Below are 6,166 nucleotides of genomic sequence, written 5' to 3' on the forward strand. Positions count from 1 at the left end.
AGAATCCAAAACCGGTTGCTCGAATTCAAAACCTGGTTTTGCGTTGCAAGTGACTGGACTGGCAACGGAGAACCAGGGGCTTTTTGGTTCGCAGAATGTTTTGCAAGGAATTGGAATTGGAATTTGTATTAGAATTTGAAATGATTTTCTTGGGAATCCTTCATGTGTTTGGTTGGTACATTTATTACTGGAATTGGAATTTAAAAACATGTAAAATGACATAATTACCCTAAAATAGTAAATACATAACACTAGCCCATTAAATAATGTTAGCTCCATAACAAAACCCCAAACTATAATTCCAAGTCCATAACCTTTGTCCCTCCCAAAACGCCTTCGACCTAAAATTTAATTAATATTATCTTTTAATACATTTTAATTAATAAAAAAATTCTAAAAATATATAATTTTAATAAAAAAAAATTCCCATCGAAGCATTACTTGAAGTTACGTAATCCTTCTAATAAACTACAAGTATTCAACCATAACAAATTTAATAAAATTAATATAAACAAACATATTCTCCGGACAATTAATTAAAAACATAATGTCCAAACACACGATTAAACGACATAGGACTAAAAATAGTTCCAACATGCGATTAGAATTAGTTCCAATATATGACTAGAGTTAGTCCTAACATACGACCAAAATTAGTTAACCATATGACTACAAAATACAAACACGACTCCGAATTCTTCAAACAAGTTTCCTAGTGGAACTTACTACGATAACAAATACCTAACCCAAGCTTCCCTTTCTTCTTCATCCAAAGTCCAAAATGTCATCACCCTATTAGGGTCATCTTTTATTTTATCATTTGCCCTAAACCTTTCCAATTGAGTCAAAGATGTCATTGTTGAAAGCTCGGTAGTGACCATTAAAACTTTCTTTTTTATGTCAAGTTCAAACTTTATGTCTTCACTCAACTCGGCCGAAGTCTCTTTTAGACAATCACCAAATAAAACAACCACATCATTGAAACTCTTAAATAAAGTATCGACTTGGCTAGTGCGTTTTCTTTTCTTACCACGATCACTTGAAGTTTCTTCAACTTGAAAACTTGCATTGGTACCTTCATGATAGCTATGTTCACCAAAATCATCATCCTCTTGATGTTCCTCCTCTTCTTCTTCCATATTCACTTCTTGTTCATCTCAACCACACTTTTGGCTTTATTACCATTAGCACGATCTTTTCCAAACACAACACACAATTCTTCATAGAAAGGAAGCCTTTTGTTTTTCCATTTAGCTGCATGTTTATGACTCTATTTCACATGATGAGAATAAAATAAACCCATTAATACCTATTATGATAAACCAAATACTAAAAAAGTAACATAAAATCTAGCATGTACCTCAAGATAGGTTTCCCAAACTCCAGGAGCACTAGTGGTCACACAATTAAGTTCCTTATCATAACCAAATCCGCTAGTATTTAACATATCATAAACGACTTGCCAATCTCTCTTTATTGTTTTTATTCTTGATTCAATGTGAGGTTTACCCAAAATGCCCGATTCCGGAAGTGATTCTTTCAAGGATGCTTCTAGATGTTGTAGATATCCGGATTTAAAGCCATTATCAGACTTGAATACTCCATTGTTGACCATGTTTACTAAAGCCTCAACAAGTTTTTCATCTTCAATATTACTCCACACTCGGTATTTTCTATTATTACTCATATTACATCTTTAGCAAGACTTTTGATGATAAGAGTGGTCAACAAATCTAGCATAGTCTGGGGCAACAATTAATGTCACATACAAAAAAATCCTCATAAAAAAATAAGCATACGCAACAAAAAAATTAGCTTAACAACATAAACACCAATAAGAACATGTTTTGAGCTAGATTATTTCTAAATAAGCATAAATGTTTTGAACAAGAATATGTTTTGAGCTAGCTTAAAAAAAATAAACATAAACATAAACAAGAACATAAAACAACTCTTTATCAATTAGTAGCAGTCCAAAAGTCAAACATGTTTTGAGCTAGATTGTTTCTAAATGTTGTCCACTCGTTTGAAGTCTCTATATAAGTTATATTATCCTCATCTCCAACTCCAAGGTCTCCCATTTCTTCATCTTCCAAATGTTCGGCTTCAAACGGATCTATTAACATTTCTCTTCTTATAAAATTATGGAGAAGGCAACATGCCATTATGATCCTGTTTTTTTGGTTAATAGGATAATATGATTTGTCTCTCAAAATTCCCCACCTTGCCTTCATAATACCAAAACACCTTTCAATAACATTTCTTGCAGACGAATGTTTCATGTTAAATAATTCTTTTGGGGTAGTGGGTCGATGGCCATCACGCCAATCATTTAAGTGATATCTTTGACCTCTATAAGGGGCTAGAAAACCCTCTCCGTTGGTGTATCCCGCGTCTACCAAATAATAACCTAAAAGCACATTATAGTCAATAAAAGCCTAACTCCAATTACTAAATATATATGATGTTACATACCCGGCCTTGAAACTTTCAATCCATGTGGCCTATCAAGAGCGTCGCGAAGGACTCTACCATCGGCCGCCGACCCTTCCCAACCCGGTAACACAAATATAAATTGCATATCCGGTGAACACACGCCTAACACATTTGTAGCAATATCTCCCTTTCTCGTTCGGTATTTGGGTTTCTCTTCATTGGGAACTAAACACTTTATGTATGTACCATCTAAAGCGCCTAAACAATTCTAAGACAACAAAAAATATACAAAAGAAGTATTATTATGCATTTCTAATTCCTAAAGTAATTATAGCATAAAAAATTATAATGATTACATAATACCTTGAACCATTTCCACCTTTGATTGGTATAATTCTCGGGGATAGGTTCGGGTTTCTTAAGCAAATGTGAATGCAACCTAATCACCGCATTGCAAACTCGTGAAACACATCTGCTAATTGTTTCTCCCGAACGATGAAAACGACATATGATGACCCGATTCTTAACATTATGAGCTAAAATGTGAAGAAAAATGGCTACTTGTTCATCAATGTCCATATTCCTACTTGGTTTCAAACCTCCAAAAGTATTAAGCATGTCACATAACTTAGTGAAACAAGATCGATTCATCCTAATCTGGGAAATAGACATACTATCGCTCTCGTAAACATGCCGAAACAATATTGAATATCGATCTACTTTTGATGAAAAGTATCCAATACGTGTTTTATCCATTACGTATTTGACTATCAACATGTAAAGTGAAAGCAAAAGAAAAGAGACGGTTGTAACAAATTGATTCCACCATGTCAAAATCAAAGTCCTTCTCCTTCGCATACGTTTCCGACTTGTTAAACTAAGTCGGGCCATTCCTACTTATACATTACAAACATAAAATGAGTTAACATTCAATCTCAAGTTAGTAATTGGTTTGAGAATAAAAATTATACAAAGCTGTTTGAAAATAAAATTACACAAAATGAGTTAACATTCAATCTCAAGTTATAATTAAACCAATGGTTTTCATACGAAAGCACAAGTATCTTATACAGCTCTGTGCTTTGTAATGTGTTAAGCTTCAATATCTATTTACTACTAATCAACATGAATAACATAAAATAAATCAAGTTAAAATGGATGGAGGCCCATATAGATTCCAAAAAGCACATGAATGTTCAATTAAAAACATCAATTTCTTTGAGGCAATATGTCGAGCACATGGTGTGCAATTGAAGAAACAATAAAAACTCATATTAAACACTAGGCAGTCTCAAATCATCAAACAACCAACACTAATTCAAACAAATTACCAAAATTAAACAAACAAATCACAGTCTGAATTCAAGAAATTAGCAAATAACCAAGAACCGATGATTTAATAAGCAAGAAAAATGGAATTATTTGGTGGCCATGAATATATGGTTAGTTGGTTGGGAAGAGAAAAGACTTGAGTAAAAACTAGAGAAATTAAATACTAGCAGTAGTAGTATTACATAGCACGGGAATAGAGAGGGAGGAAGACTTACCAAACAAAAGGAGAACGATGATCGAGATTCGCCAGCGTTGCTAACAACAACAATGGAGGAGATTTCTAACAGAGAAGGAGATCGAACATAACAGGTTGGGTTCTTGCGAGATCGAACAGAGCGAACATGGCAGCAGGGTTCGTGAGGTCCAATAGAGAGAAGATAACATATGGCAGTGATGAGGGTTATTTATGTAATGTCACAAACATTCCAGAGGTATTTTTAACTTTCCTTTGGAATAGGGAAGTAATCTGAATTCCATTAATTGAAGCATTTGGTTGGAAATGAAATCCAATTCCAATTCCATCTCTACCTAACCAAACAGGTTATGTAATGGGATTCTAATTCCAAATCCCATGAAATCCTCCAACCAAACAGCCCCCCAGATGTCGGAGGAGACAATATTTTGGCTTATGGATAGGTTTGCACCTTGTTAGGTACTTTGGTGCTCGTTTGATATGTGAAATATGTGTATCGTGTATATTAAGTGGTTGTTTGTGTTTTTGGTTTTGATGTAAAGAGTGTTTTTGTAACAATATGTATATATTAATATTATGAAGTACTCGTAACTTCGATGTTGCATATTTGGTATTATGATTATTTGTTATTAATGTGTTGGAAACAAGAACTATCGGTTGGTAATTGATGAGTTAACACAAGTTTTGGTAATTTCTGGTCTATTAGGAATAGACCCGTCACAAGTAGGTGATAGATTTCCAAGTCTATTAGGCCCGTCATAAGTGGGTGATAGGGCGAGACCTATTTCACTATTTGGGCTAGCGGAACTCGTTAACGTTGTAATGGGTTTATAATTATTGGTAGAGGTGCACAAATCGGGTTTTCTAAATACCCGGGTTCAGGTATGACCGGGTACGGGTATGACCGGGTATTTGGTAATAGTCGGGTAGGGTTCAGGTCGGGTATTGTCTCGGGTATTGTCTCTAAAAATCATACCCTATGCATCGGGTTCGGTTAGGGTATACAACCGGGTATTCTAAAATCGGGTATTTGAATACCCTATTATCGGGTATTGAAAAAACTCTATTTACGGGTTTTTTCAGGTTTTTTTCGGGTATTTTTTTTATATAGATTGGATTTTTTAAAAGTTTACACTTTTTAGGGGTATTATTTGGGTATTTTTAAGGTATTTTTCGGGTATACATCGGGTATTTGAAATACCCGGTTTCGGGTATTGGAAAACCTCGGTTCCGGGTTTGGGTATTACCGGGTACAAATCGGGTTTTCAGGTATTACCGGGTACAAATCGGGTCCGGTTCGGGTTCGGGTTCGGGTTCGGGTTCGGGTTCGGGTTCAGGTTTTAGTGCCAAAATGCATACCCTATCCCTACCCTACGGGTAGCGTCAGGTTTGGGTTCGGGTATTAAAAACCCGGGTATTAGAAAACCCGGTTCCGGGTATTTATTTCGGGTCCGGTTCCGGGTTCGGGTTTTTTTGTGCACCTCTAATTATAGGGTTGGTAATTTCCAGTATATTAGCACGTCACGAGTATTAGGTCCGTCTCGAGTAGGTGATAGATTTTCAGTCTATTAGGGCCGTCACGAGTAGGTGATAGGGGGAGAACTATTTGGGCTAGTGGAACTCGTTAAAGTTGTAATGGGTTTATAGGGTTGGTAATTTCCAGTATATTAGCATGTCACGGGTATCAGGCATGCCACGAGTAGGTGATATATTTCTGGTCTATTAGGCTCGTCACGAGCATGTTATAGGACGAGACCTATTTGGGCTTGAGGAACTCGTTAAAGTCGTAATGGCTTTATAGGGTTGGTAATTTCCGGTCTATTAGGCCCGGCCCGTCACAAGTAGGTGATAAGACAAGGACTATTTGGGCCAGTAGAACGTGTTAAAGTTGTAATGGGTTTATAGGACCTATTTGGGCTTGAGGAACTCGTTAAAGTTGTAATGGTTTTATAGGGTTGGTAATTTCCGGTCTATTAGGCCCGGCCCGTCACAAGTAGGTGATAAGACAAGGACTATTTGGGCCAGTAGAACGTGTTAAAGTTGTAATGGGTTTATAGGACCTATTTGGGCTTGAGGAACTCGTTAAAGTTGTAATGGTTTTATAGGGTTGGTAATTTCCGGTCTATTAGGCCCGGCCCGTCACAAGTAGGTGATAAGACAAGGACTATTTGGGCCAGTAGAACGTGTTAAAGTTGTAATGGGTTT

General features: G+C 36.2%; 1 pseudogene; it reads right to left on the reverse strand.

Annotated features, from left to right (window-relative positions):
* Positions 1 to 725: 725 nt before the first annotated feature.
* LOC143551060 (uncharacterized) lies at positions 726 to 1,615 on the reverse strand (annotated as a pseudogene).
* Positions 1,616 to 6,166: the final 4,551 nt, after the last annotated feature.

The sequence above is a fragment of the Bidens hawaiensis genome, unplaced genomic scaffold (genome assembly GCF_021521415.1).
Source record: "Bidens hawaiensis isolate Kalapana, Puna unplaced genomic scaffold, B.hawaiensis_p1.1 tig00016259_1, whole genome shotgun sequence".
NCBI classification, from domain to species: Eukaryota; Viridiplantae; Streptophyta; class Magnoliopsida; order Asterales; family Asteraceae; genus Bidens; species Bidens hawaiensis.